This window comes from Phycodurus eques, chromosome 5, assembly GCF_024500275.1.
Source record: "Phycodurus eques isolate BA_2022a chromosome 5, UOR_Pequ_1.1, whole genome shotgun sequence".
In the NCBI taxonomy this organism is placed as follows: domain Eukaryota; kingdom Metazoa; phylum Chordata; class Actinopteri; order Syngnathiformes; family Syngnathidae; genus Phycodurus; species Phycodurus eques.
Genome location: NC_084529.1, coordinates 22087983 through 22101559, shown reverse-complemented (window position 1 = coordinate 22101559; position 13577 = coordinate 22087983). Strand labels below are relative to the sequence as shown.

General features: G+C 41.3%; 1 protein-coding gene across 1 annotated transcript in view; it reads right to left on the bottom strand.

The window, feature by feature from the left end:
* Positions 1 to 13577, bottom strand: part of poc1b (POC1 centriolar protein B) — a 42355-nt gene that overhangs the window by 20006 nt on the left and 8772 nt on the right. The window lies entirely within an intron of this gene.

The window sequence follows — 13577 nt, the reverse complement described above, 5'->3', positions numbered from 1 at the left end:
AACGGAGAATAGGTTAGCGAGCAGGTGAATGCGCAAATGCCAAACAGCGAATATGTGGGGGTTCATTGTACTACTGTCTCTTCACCGCATTTATGCACCTCTCACTTTGAGCTGCTCATTCAATCCATCCGCTGCCCACAGTGCAGGAGTGAAGCTTTAACATGAAAAATTGGCCCAATCACCCGTTTTCCACCGAAGTAATCAGCTTTTGAACACAATGGTCGGCTGTTAATCTTAGCTTTTTGCCCGGACGGTAGAGCACATGCCATAACGGTTTACCACTTTCCAGACAGGACTTCCTTTAAAAGTAATGATCTAGAGCAAACATTTCAATGGTAAAAAAATTGTCAGATTGACACATATAGTGTGCTTTTCTGTTCATTGTCACTAACTTGTTTTTCCATAAGATTCATATTAAAAAATAAATAAATAATAATAATAATAATAATTACTGTATATACCATTACCATTATTCTTTTTAAAAAATCGACTTCATGATGTCTGGATTATCATAACATTCCTCCCTTTTTACTTTTAATTTTATCATAAAATGACTACTTTTTTTTCTCTCTACACCCACACACTGCACTGTGAAGGCCAAAAACGCTGCATGACCTCGAATCCACCCCATGGCGCCGCCTGTCAATCACGCTGCCGTTGATGCCTGTGGTGGACATGCTGGCTACTCTTGTATCTGCTTTAACCACCTGCTATTAGCATCCCGCAGGCTGCCATTTCGAACAGAGTTTCAGCATTGTTTCTCTCTTTTACCAATAAATGTCAAAAGCGGTTGCAAACACTTTCTGGGGCACATCAGAGCAAGATACCGCGTTGACCACCAAAATTTATACTGTAAATGTATAATGTATATGTATATATATATATATATATATATATATATATATATATATATATATACACACACACACACACACACACACACACACACACACACATATATAAACACATATATATATACATGGCGGCACGGTGGACGACTGGTTAGAGCGTTAGCCTCACAGTTCTGAGGACCGGGGTTCAATTCCCGGCCCCGCGTGTGTGGAGTTTGCATGTTCTCCCCGTGCCTGCTTGGGTTTTCTCCGGGCACTCCGGTTTCCTCCCACATCCCAAAAACATGCATTAATTGGAGACTCTAAATTGCCCGTAGGTGTGAATGTGAGTGCGAATGGTTGTTTGTTTGCATGTGCCCTGCAATTGGCTGGCAACCAGTTCAGGGTGTACCCCGCCTCATGCCCGATGACAGCTGGGATAGGCTCCAGCACACCCGCGACCCTAGTGAGGAGAAGCGGCTCAGAGAATGGATGGATGGATATATATATTTCCATGCCAAAATACAACTTTTTGAGGACAACCATTGCATTTCAGTGCCAAAATACAACTTTCTGTATTCAACCTTTTTTGTATAACCTGCAAGCTATCAGTTACGTGGAGCAACATTCAAGATCAACAAATCCATGGTTTGCAAGTGGAGGAAGCATGAAAACGAGCTTCGCCAAGTCAAGAAGGCGAAGCTGAGTTAATATATAATCTCGCGGCTGCTCGGTTCCCATGTTCCTCTGCGTAACTGATAGCTTGCAGTTTAAACTGTGCTTCGTAAGCGTGTCTCTTCGTAGGTGACATTTTCGGGGGTCCTTAGCCAAACCGATGTTGTTTTGATAGAGATATATAGATAGATAGAGAGAGAGAGAGAGAGAGAGGGAGAGAGAGAGAGAGAGAGAGAGAGAGAGAGAGAGAGAGAGAGAGGGGGGGATATGGCTGTGGAGTTTTTGACCAGCTTGTTCAATAGAATTCTAGCGCGGCGTGAGAAGATGCCTGAGGAATGGAGGAAAAGTGTGCTGGTGCCCATTTTTAAGAACAAGGGTGATGTGCAGAGCTGTGGGAACTATAGAGGAATAAAGTTGATGAACCACACAATGAAGTTATGGGAAAGAGTAGTGGAGGCTAGACTCAGGACAGAAGTGAGTATTTGCGAGCAACAGTATGGTTTCATGCCTAGAAAGAGGACCACAGATGCATTATTTGCCTTGAGGATGTTGATGGAAAAGTACAGAGAAGGTCAGAAGGAGCTTTATTGTGTCTTTGTTGATCTCGAGAAAGCCTATGACAGAGTACCCAGAGAGGAACTGTGGTACTGCATGTGGAAGTCTGGCGTGGCAGAGAAGTATGTTAGAATAATACAGGACATGTATGAGGGCAGCAGAACAGCGGTGAGGTGTGCTGTAGGTGTGAGACGAATTTAAGGTGGAGGTGGGACTGCATCAGGGATCAGCCCTGAGCCCCTTCCGGTTTGCAGTAGTGATGGATAGGGTGACAGATGAGGTTAGACTGGAATCCCCGTGGACCATGATGTTTGCAGATGACATTGTGATCTGCAGTGAAAGCAGGGAGCAGGTGGAGGAACAGTTAGAAAGATGGAGGCATGCACTGGAAAGCAGAGGAATGAAGATTAGCCGAAGTAAGACAGAATATATGTGCATGAATGAGAGGGGTGGTGGGGGAAGAGTGAGGTAGAAGAATGATGAGGATGGAGACAGACTTATATGGAAAGGGATGACGCGCTGTGGCGACCCCTAAAGGGACAAGCCGAAAGGAAAATAAGTTATGTTGGGGAAATCTTGTCATGTTGCTACTGGAATTGCCCAGACTAAAAATAGTCGTTGGCAATAGACTGTATGCAATGAAAAAAATTGAATATTTATGTATCAAAAAGGTCATTAAATAAGCAATAATGAGCTTTCTATGTTACACTATTCTATTCTCAATAAAACCCTTGACCATGAACACAGGCCACATTTGTGCAGCAAGTCTCCTTGTGACCTGCAAACATTTTGCACACTTCAAGTGAGTCCAATGGAAGAAAGTGGGCAATCTTCATAGAAAGTCCCTTTTGCTGCTCTGCTTGCCCTCAAATTGATTGTGCCAGTCCAAAAAAAAACCTAACTCATGACAGGAACAGTCAGCCACTGCTGCGATTTCCGCTCTGAAAGTGGATCAGTGTGTTCTGGTTCGCTCATTTGGTTTTCCACGCCAAATCTCATGGTGTCACATTTTGATACAAGAGTTTCTCTGACAAGGATTGTAGTCATATAGGGATAAATGGATTATTGTCCTATTTAAAATCAAGAGCCAATCAATTTTGAATGACATGACAAAGGTTGTCTGAGTTGCTGAATTAAAAAAAATAATTATTTTGCAATTTAGCATCACCAATCTTTCAAGTATATACGCTTCAAGTTTGGTAGGAATAGGACAAAATCTAAAGTTTAATGCAGCCCTATGGGGGGCACAAGCCAGTGCAAACTGTAGGCCGGTCCCAAGCCTGGATAAATGCAGAGGGTTGCGTCAGGAAGGGCATCCGGCTTAAAACTTTGCCAAACAAATATGAGCGTTCATCCAAAGAATTCCATACCAGATCGGTCGTGGCCCGGCCCGGGTTAACAACGTCCGCTACCGGCGCGGTCAACCTGCAGGGCGCCATTGGAAATTCAGCTACTGTGGGTCGAAGTCGAAGAAGAATAAGAAGAAGAAGAGGTGGAAAGCGGGTTCTTCGGCAGAAATTGAAGAGGAAAGCACAGAGCCTTGAACTGAATGTGGGGACTTTGAATGTTGGGACTATGATAGGAAAATCTCGGGAGTTGGTTGATATGATGATTAGGAGAAAGGTTGATATATTGTGTGTCCAGGAGACCAGGTGGAAAGGCAGTAAGGCTAGAAGTTTAGGGGCAGGGTTTAAATTATTTTACCATGGTGTAGAATGGAAGAGAAATGGAGTCGGGGTTATTTTAAAAGAAGAGTTGGCTAAGAATGTCCTGGAGGTGAAAAGAGTATCAGATCGAGTGATGAAGATGAAACTTGAAATTGAGCGTGTTATGTATAATGTGATTAGTGGCGATGCCCCACAGGTAGGATGTGACCTAGAGGTGAAAGAGAAATTCTGGAAGGAGCTAGACGAAGTAGTTCTGAGCATCCCAGACAGCGAGAGAGTCGTGATTGGTGCAGATTGTAATGGACATGTTGGTGAAGGAAATAGGGGTGATGAAGAAGTGATGGGTAAGAACGGCATCCAGGAAAATAACTTGGAGGGACAGATGGTGTTAGACTTTGCAAAAAGGATGCAAATGGCTGTCGTGAACACTTTTTTCCAGAAGAGGCAGGAACATAGGGTGACCTACAAGAGTGGAGGTAGAGAAGCACGCAGGTGGATTACAGACGATGTAATCTGAAGGAGGTTACCGACTGTAAGGTTGTGGTAGGGGAGAGTTTGGCTAGACAGCATAGGATGGTGGTGTGTAAGATGACTCTGGTGGTGGGGAGGAAGATTAGGAAGACAAAGGCAGAGCAGAGAACGATGTGGTGGAAGCTGAGACAGGAGGAGTGTTGTGCAGCTTTTCGGGAAGAGGTGAGACAGGCTTTCGGTGGACGGGAGGAGCTTCCAGGAGACTGGACCACTGCAGCCAAGGTGATCAGAGAGGCAGGTAGGAGAGTACTTGGTGTATCTTCTGGCAGGAAAGGAGAGAAGGAGACTTCCCGAAAGGAAAAGAAGAAGAAGGACAAAATCTCATGTTTGTCTTGAGAAGGACACCTAAAAATTACTAAATGGCTATTTCAAATCAAAATGGCAGGCTTCCTGTGTATTTTCAAATATGGATTCTGGAGACCTTTTTGTGTCTTTATTCATGATATAGATGCATACATTTCTGATCGATCACCCCTTGACATGTTTGATTATAGTACTGTATAGCTTTATATTGTGTTCTAAGTGTACAAAGCTTTACTAAAAAAGGAACTTTTGTCGAAGCTGGAACCCATTATTCATGTTTACATTATTTCTTATGGGAAAATTATGTTCAATATAGGACTACCAACTTTTCAATTTACAAACCCTGTTTCAAGCGCCAATCAAGTTCATAAATCAAGGTTCCACTTTATATTCATTTGCTCTGAAGTATGCACCGATAGCAAAGTGTCAAGGATATCTCTTCAAGGATATGACCAGTCTGTTCTCTGGCATCCAGATGGGGAAGATCAAAATGAGCTCTATTGCCACCCTCACATACACACACAAATACAAGTGCCTCCTAATCAGCTTTTGCACTTAAGCTAATACCAAAAGGAGCGCAAAGAACCTGTGAGAAATTCTATTCTATTGAGAGTAAGCTTGTGGGTAATTGTTAATTGTCCCACAAGAAGACTGCGTGCATTGCTCTCTAGCTGCCCCAACCATCGCCACGTTCCCACACATACCAGGCGAGTGGCCACCGCCAAACGCATAAGCGCCTTACATGGAGACCTTAAACTCTGACAAATATCCACACAAACATAACACAACACATTGCAACAGTTGATCACAAAGGGTGGTATTTTGGCGATGAAAAGCAAAGGCGGATCACAAAAGGTTTTTTTGTCACAAACATTCCATGACTTACCATATAAAGTTGTATTTTAACACAAAAATGCAAAGGTTGAATACAGAAAGTTGTATTTTGGCATGGAAATGTAATGTCTGACCAAAGATAGTTGACTTGAATTGTGGCACTAAAATGCAACCGTTGACCACAAAAATACTTTGCCATGCAGATACAACGCAAATAATAGTAAAATGTTGTATTTTTGCAGTAAAATAAAAAAATTGACTCCAACAATTTGAATTTGGGTGCTAAAATACAATTCTTGACCACAAAACGTTGCCAACGGTTGTCCACAAATAGTTGTATTTTAACATGGAAATGCAATGTCTGGCCACAAAAAGTTGTATTTAGGCCAGAGATTCCAAACCAGTGTGCCGGGGGCACATTCGTGAACGCTCTTCAGGTGTGCCGTGGGAAATTATCAAGTTTTACTTAATTGCTCAAAAAATTATATTTACAATAAATAATGTATCTTTGTTAATCTATTTATGACAGTGAGGCATAGTGACAGACAGAAGAAATGAATGGTCTTCTCTTCAATGGCAGGAAGTACATACAGTAATTAATGTATCCACTTTTTGTGACATTTTTGTTTGTTGGTGTGCCATGAAATTGTAAAATATCTGCCTTGGCTCCATAAAGGTTGGAAATCACTGATTTAGGCACAAAAATGTAAAGGTCGACGACAACAAGGTTCATTTTAGCACTAAAATACAATAATTGTCAATTCAAAGTTGCATTTTGGCACAAAAACGCAAATGTAGACCACAAAAATTTGTATTTTGGCTTTAACATGCAACAGCTGACCACAATAACTTGTATTTTGCCACGCAAATGTAATGGTTGACCACAAAGGTAGTATTTTGGCACTAAAATATAACGGTTGACCATGATAAATTGTATTATGGCACGAAAATGCAACTGTTGATCACAAAAAGTTAAATTTTAGTATTAGAATGCAACATTTCAACACAATAAGTAACATCTTGGCACAAAAATACAACATCGACTGCAAAAAAGTTGTATTTTGAATCAATAATAATAATAATGCATATCACTTATATAGCACTTTTCAAGGCATTAAAAGACGCTTTACAATTGCACAGATTCATTCATTCCTCAGTCACACCCGGTGGTGGTAAGCTGCTTGTGTAGCTACAGCTGCCCTGAGGCAGTCTGAGGGAAGCGTTGACTGCCATTCTGCGGCTACGGCCCCTGCGACCACTGCCAAACGTCCAACCACATTCATTCAAATGCAATGTGGGTTAAGTGTCTTGCCCCGGGAGACGACAACGATATATGCTCGGGTGGGGATACGTGCAATGGTTGACCACAAAAAGTTGTACTTAAGCACAAATATCCAACGGTTGACAAGGTCATATTTTGGCATGAAAATAAAATGGTGGACCACAAAAAGTTGTGTTTTAGCAGAAAAAATGCAATGACCACAAAAAATTTATTAAAAACCTACATCTAGAACAACAACAACAACAACACAAAAACAGTTTCCGGAGTTGAGATTCAAATTAAAGTCAGGGGGTTTCAAAATACAGTCTGGGGATCAAGACAGGATTAAGGTTTTAAAGTAAGATTTCAAGTTAGGGTTTTCAAGTAGAGGTTCATGCCAGGGTAAGATTTTCAAAGTAGGGGTCAAGCCTGGGTTAGAGTTTCAAACCACGATTAGGGTCTCATATATGGGTTTCAAGCCTGGGCTAGGGTTTTAAATAAGTTTTCAAACAAACAACACTGCTAGTAGATAGGAATTGGATAGTTTATGCACAGACAATAGTAATTAGTTTTCTATTCTGCGCAATGTGCTTCCAAACATCTTCGCTCTGCTATTTTTGTATTGCCTGTATCCACTATTGCTGCTGAAATGATGCAAATTTCCCCATTGTGGAACTGATCGAGGTTATCTTATGTTATAAATATTTATTTTATTAGAGGTCCCATATTTTGGTTATTTAGACCTCCATAGAGTGACTCTCTAACACGGACTTAGTATAAAAGTATCGATTTCATTTTAAAAAAAACAAAACAAAAAAAACCACCTTGGTTTTGTCATACGTGTGTCCAGAAAAGGCCCCTCTAACAGCTCCTGTACTTCTGTTAACCCAGTTTTGTATCCGCTTTGTCCATATTTGGCTAAGACTGCCCCCTTTCCTCTGATTGGTGCCTCGGTGTAGAAGACCCACTTGGTGAAAGCACACGTGTTTATGTTGACAGCGCTGGCTCGGGAGCGGGGAGGTAGGCAGAGATCTTCGCTAGTGACGTAGATAAGGTCAAGAAATTGTCTCTCGGCAGGAAAAATGTTTGTATCTCAGGAATGCGTGGACAATTTTAATTCATATTTCACGTTTACTGAGGCACTATAGAGCCAGTCTTACGTCCCGAATACTAGAAAACGTTGGTACCTTTAAACTCTTGTTTTCAGGTGACATATCTGGTTCCATGCTACTTCATTTCTTTTTTCAGACAGCTTTTTCACTATTACAAACCTCAAAGGCTAATCCCAAATGCATTCTCCAGGAAAATATCAAGTACAATATTTTTCTGTTTTTATTGTCGATTTCTGAATTTTAAGTTAGTTCATTCTGTGTTGTGACATAATCCCTAACATCGACAAGTTGCGCACCGTTGCCTTCATGGTAACGACGACCTTCCCAACATGACCGCCACGTAGGCACGACAATCAGTCAGGCTGGCTTATCTAGTGTTAATACCTATGCCGGGGAAGCCCAATGGAAGACGTCGTGTGAGGTCATGTGACTTTCTTGTGTCGTTTGATTGGTCAACTAAACTTAAACGTCACTAGTGCATAAATTGGATTTACGCAAACAGCAGCCAACGTGGAAGTCAAAGTTGTAGTCTCGCGCACAAAATTGTTCATAAATAAGCAATAATTGATCAATAAAAGTAGCGAGCAAAATTGTTATCATTGTAACGGAGTAAAAGTACCGTTACTTGTTAACAGCAGAAGGAGCGGAAGTGTTTTTTTTGGTCTCATCAACTCCTGTGACTTATCCAAACAAAGCAGGTCCCGAGCGCACAGGTGGAACCTCAGGCCGATGCGCGCATGTTAGTCCGCTGCGCAGTAATATTCAGAAATTACATCTGTGTGGATGTGTGGAATGGATCTAGCTGCCAGCGTTCAAGGAGTACGAAACAGCCTATGACGTCAGCGACAAGAAAAACACATCGGATCTGTATGATTCACGTAAATGAGTTCAAAACGGCAAATTTCGCCGAAGGCAAACTGATTTGCATGTATGAATAATGTACTGAACTGTAAATGTATTGTTTACGATAGAAAAAAAACTAATTTGCGGCCCCCACAACCCCACCTTCTTAATGCTTTCCCAGATTGCTTACCGAATCGGACTCTTTATCGACTGATACTAAACATCAAATGACTGTACTCGGGTATAAAAAAATATGATTGGGAAATCCTTATGCACATTTATGCTTATGTGTGTTTTTTGTTGTGCAGTTTTTGGGAATCCTTGTTCTGGTGGAAAGAAGAAGAATCCTCCCTTCCTTCCTCCCCCTAGAGGTATTGCTATCTTTAGCTCGTTTCCGACACATCTTGTCACTCCGGCTCTCCTCTCCGCCATCTAAATATGGAAACTAAACCCCCGGCGCAATTCAATCTCCCAGCATCCCCTTTGCGCAGGAAGCTCCACACGAGGTGCAGCGATGTGTGTGCGAATGTGCGAGGCCTAGCGGAGGGATCGGAATTCCAGCATGGACACACAATGCTAAAGGACAAATAACCGCAAAGGAGAGCGCCGGCTCGAGGACACCCGGTTGGTTCACTCTGGCGTCACAAAGAGTGTCGGTGGCAACACGCGAGATGATGTCCGGTAACTCTATCGCGCTCTCTCATCCGCCATTTAATCACCTCTTTAATGCACAAATGTACACTGTCTGTAGCACTACCAATTAGCAGCTGTATTGTATTATTTAGGAACAAAAATGCAACGGATGTCCACAAAAACAGTTGATGATGAAGTTCTTGTACAAAATGTTAACAAGTTGACAACAAAAAGTCATATTTAGGCACAACTGTGAAACACAAATAGAAAAATGCTAACACTGACCACAAATAGTTGTATTTTGGCACAAAAATACAATGGTTCTGATGATGATTCCTCAATAATCATTGTGGTTGAAACGCCCAATGTGGAGAAGCGAAGCAAAATTAACGTTATCTCCAGACATCAGTGACCTTTGCAATGAATGGTCTCAAATTGCAGCAGAACAGACCAGTGGTTTTGTCCGCCCGTGGGAACAAAAAAGTCGCAATGACGTATGGTGCAGTATTTTAAATTCTACCCTTGGGGCCATTTAACATTATGTAAACTTTGAGGCCATTATCGCAACTTCTCATCTGTAATGAACAGCCGTGTGTTATCCTCATCCCTCGCCAAGGTCACCTCGGAGCCGGAATTTTTCAGGCAGACAAAAATAATAATTTTACCTTGGGCAGAATACCATTCAATACCAATCAGACGCTTGCTGTGTAATTTAATAATCATTTTAGAAAAGTAAAGAAGAGCTGCTTAAATTGGTGGAGAGGATGCCAAAGAATAAATTTGAAAGCTTTGTGTGTGAAAGGGCCTGAATTTACCAACAAATGAACCACCGTGTCACAAACGACCAAAAGGGGGTCGATGCTGACCGTTGGCGGCGGAACTGCAAGTAGCGGAACCTCCTGCCGATGTACCCACCTCAGGCCACTTCCGCGCTCCCCCATTTCCTACCATCACGTATCCGCCTACGCTGGGAACCATTAGAGCAAAACATGGAGGCGGGGCAAAAAGGAAAGCACTCTGATGAGGGATTGAGTGTGAAAAAGGACTGCTAGTGAGGAGGCGTGACCATAAAAAGTTCTATTGAGGCAGAAAAATGCACTGGAAGATCACGAAAATTTGTACTTAGGCATTAAAATGTGGCAGTTGACCACAAAAGGTCATATTTGGCACACAAATCCAGTGGTTGACATTTGGCAAAAAAAAAAAAATAATTTAAAAATGCAAAGGTTGACCACAATAGTTATAGTTAGGCACAGGAATGCAATGGCTGACAACAAAATGTTATATTTTGCCATTAAAAATACAATACTAAAAAAAAGTCACAAATGCAATGGTCGATCACAAAGTTGTATTTTGCCAGTAAGAATGCAATGGTTGACCGCAAAAAGTCGTGTTTCACAATTAAAAATGCAATGTTGACCACAAAAAGTTGTATTTTGCTATCAAAAAAAGTATTGATTGACCAAAGCTGTATTTCAGCATTAAAATGCAATGGTTGAACACAAAACCTATATTTTTCCAATAAAAATGCAATGACTGACCACAAATAGTCATTGTCATTAAAACACACAGTTTTAAAAGCTAACCACAGAAAAAATATTTAAGCCCAATAGTACTTTAGTCACACACATAAAGTCCTATTTAGACATTAAAAATGCAATGGTTGGCCACAAAATGTTCTATGTTGCTATAAAAAAATGCTATGTTGACTACAAAAAGTTGCATTTCCGGAGTGTAAATGCAATGATTGAGCTCAAAAAGTTGTATTTTCTCATTAGAAATGCCACGGTTGACCACAAAATGTAATTTGCCTTACTTTTTTTTTTAAATTGGATTAAGGCATGAAAATGCAATAGGTACCAATAAAGAAATATATATTTAAGCACAAATGTCATATTTTTCCATTAAAAATGCAATGGTTGACCACAAAAGGTTGCATTTAAGAACAAAAGTGCAATGGTTGACCGCAAAATGTCATATTTATGCACCAAAATTGGATCACTAACCACAAACACTCCTACGAAGACACAAAAAGGCTTACAAAAATGTATCTTAAATCTCACGAGATTTGCCAAGATCACACGTGATGACAGTTTGAAGCGCACATTTCTGCATGTGAGCAACAGTACCCCCAGTGATACGGTGTATTACGCCGGGTTGCTCGCGAGTGGGTGACTTAAACACACTCTGGCTCGTCTATTATTAGACCTCAGCGGAGGGCCCTCAGGGTCCCGGGGGCCGGCACGTGGACTCCTCAAACGCCCCCTCCACCCACTGCTCTCCTCCTGTGATCTCTACATCCCTCCATCTCTCGCTATCTCTTGCCGTTTCTCACTTGCCCAGCACATGCCTTCACATGCGCCAGAGAAGCACCAGGAGGAGGAGGAGGAGGTGGAGGAAGAGTGGGTGGATGGGACGAGTAGAGTGGATACTCCAGATAACATTCCACACGAATGGATCGAGTGGAGCTAGCTCAAGGATCTTAATGTCAGGGCTCATAAAAACAAACAATGGCCTGATCGCCAGCCAATGGCAGGACACATCGACAAGAAATGGACTGGATGCAAGCCAATGGCATGTTCCATATCTATCAGGGGTGTCAAAATCATTTTTGTCTCTGGCCACATTGTTGGTACGGGTTCCCTCACAGGGCCGTTATAACTGTGAAACCGTTCCATCGCCTGAAACCGTTCCATCGCCGTAGTATTACATATACACAATAAATTCGTGGATAACTTGTTTTGAAATCAGAAGTCAGGGATAATAGATTTTTCAACTATTGTTTAAGTTCCTGGATAAAGGGGCTTGGTAACAAAAATGCTTTCCCCTGTGTTCTTAACACAGCTGATGAAATAATAACAGAAAGTTTGGTCAAGATCAACTGCAAGCTCCTCAGTTACAGTGATAAAGCTTAAATTTTGCAATGGGACCGCTGTGTAAAAGATGCTTGAAGTAGTATCAAGATGTTCAGAGTGGGACTCAGTCGATACGGGTCAAGCCCGCTCGCCAGGCCGCAATAGTGCCTTGCCATTGGTGGGACGACGGTGGCTGTTTGTGTCAATCAAGACGACTTTGTTTGAATGACTTCCACTTGGCTTGCTCCATTTATAGCGTCCTCCCACACTGCAGCCACAGGCCATGCAGTGATAGAAGTAAGCCACAACACACACACAGATTATGTCATGTTAGGCAATATATTATATTTATGAAAATAAAGGTCTTCATTGAAGGCATGGTGAACGACTGGTTAGCACATCTGCCTTACAGTTCTCAGGACTTATGTGCCTTAAGATTGGCTGGCTATTGAAAATGGATGGATGGATGTTTTGAAGTGTTGCAGCAGGAGGGTGAAAAACCACAGACTGGTCTGCAGTACCACCTAGTGGACATGACTGTTAAGACATTAATTAACAATCCTCTTCAGTGCCCATAATACTGTAAATGCCAGTCATGTATATTTATAACTAATGCTACCTGTCGTAATACTACAAGAGTAAAGTAGTAACACTGTGAGAACGTTTGCATTTTTTGCGAGAATATTCAGAGAAACATAACATACTTTTTAAGGGTATAAAGTCAGAATAGTTTGTAGTTCAAGTTGTGGTTTTATACAGCTAAAGTTGTAATATTGCAATAGAAGTTGTAATTTTGCCAAAAACGTCATAATATTGCAAGAAAGCTGAATCTTATGAGAATAAAGTTATAGTATTGAAAGAAATTAAAAAGTTCTATGAATAAAATATATAATTTGTGAGATGAGTCATTACTACAATTACTATATACAGTAACATAATAAAGAATAAAATTCGGTATATTGAGAGAAAAGTCCAATTTTGAACAAGAATAAAGTCATAATATTTTGAGAAAAGTCGGATTTTGGGTGAGTAAAAGCTAATGTTGCGAGAAATATTGTATTTCGTGAGCAGTGAAAATGTGATGAGAACAAAGCAGGAATGTTGTGAGAAGTCATAATTTTATGAGTAGCCATAATTTGCAAGAAGTCGTACATTTCCAACAATAAAATTGTAATACGGAGCAAAAACTCTTAATTTCATGAGTTTAAAGTTCTAATATTTTGAGAAAAAGTTGTAGTTTTACTCAGAATGTCATAGTCCATCCATTTTCAACACCGCTTATCCTGGTTAGGGTCGCAGGACGCTGGAGCCTATCCCAGCCAACTTTGGGCGAAAGGCGGACTACACCCTGAACTGGTCACCAGTCAGTCGCAGGGCACATATAGACACAGACAACCATTCGCACTCAAATTCACACTGTCACTGAGTGGGAACTGAACCCACGCTGCCCGCACCAAAGTCAGGCGAGTGTACCGCTA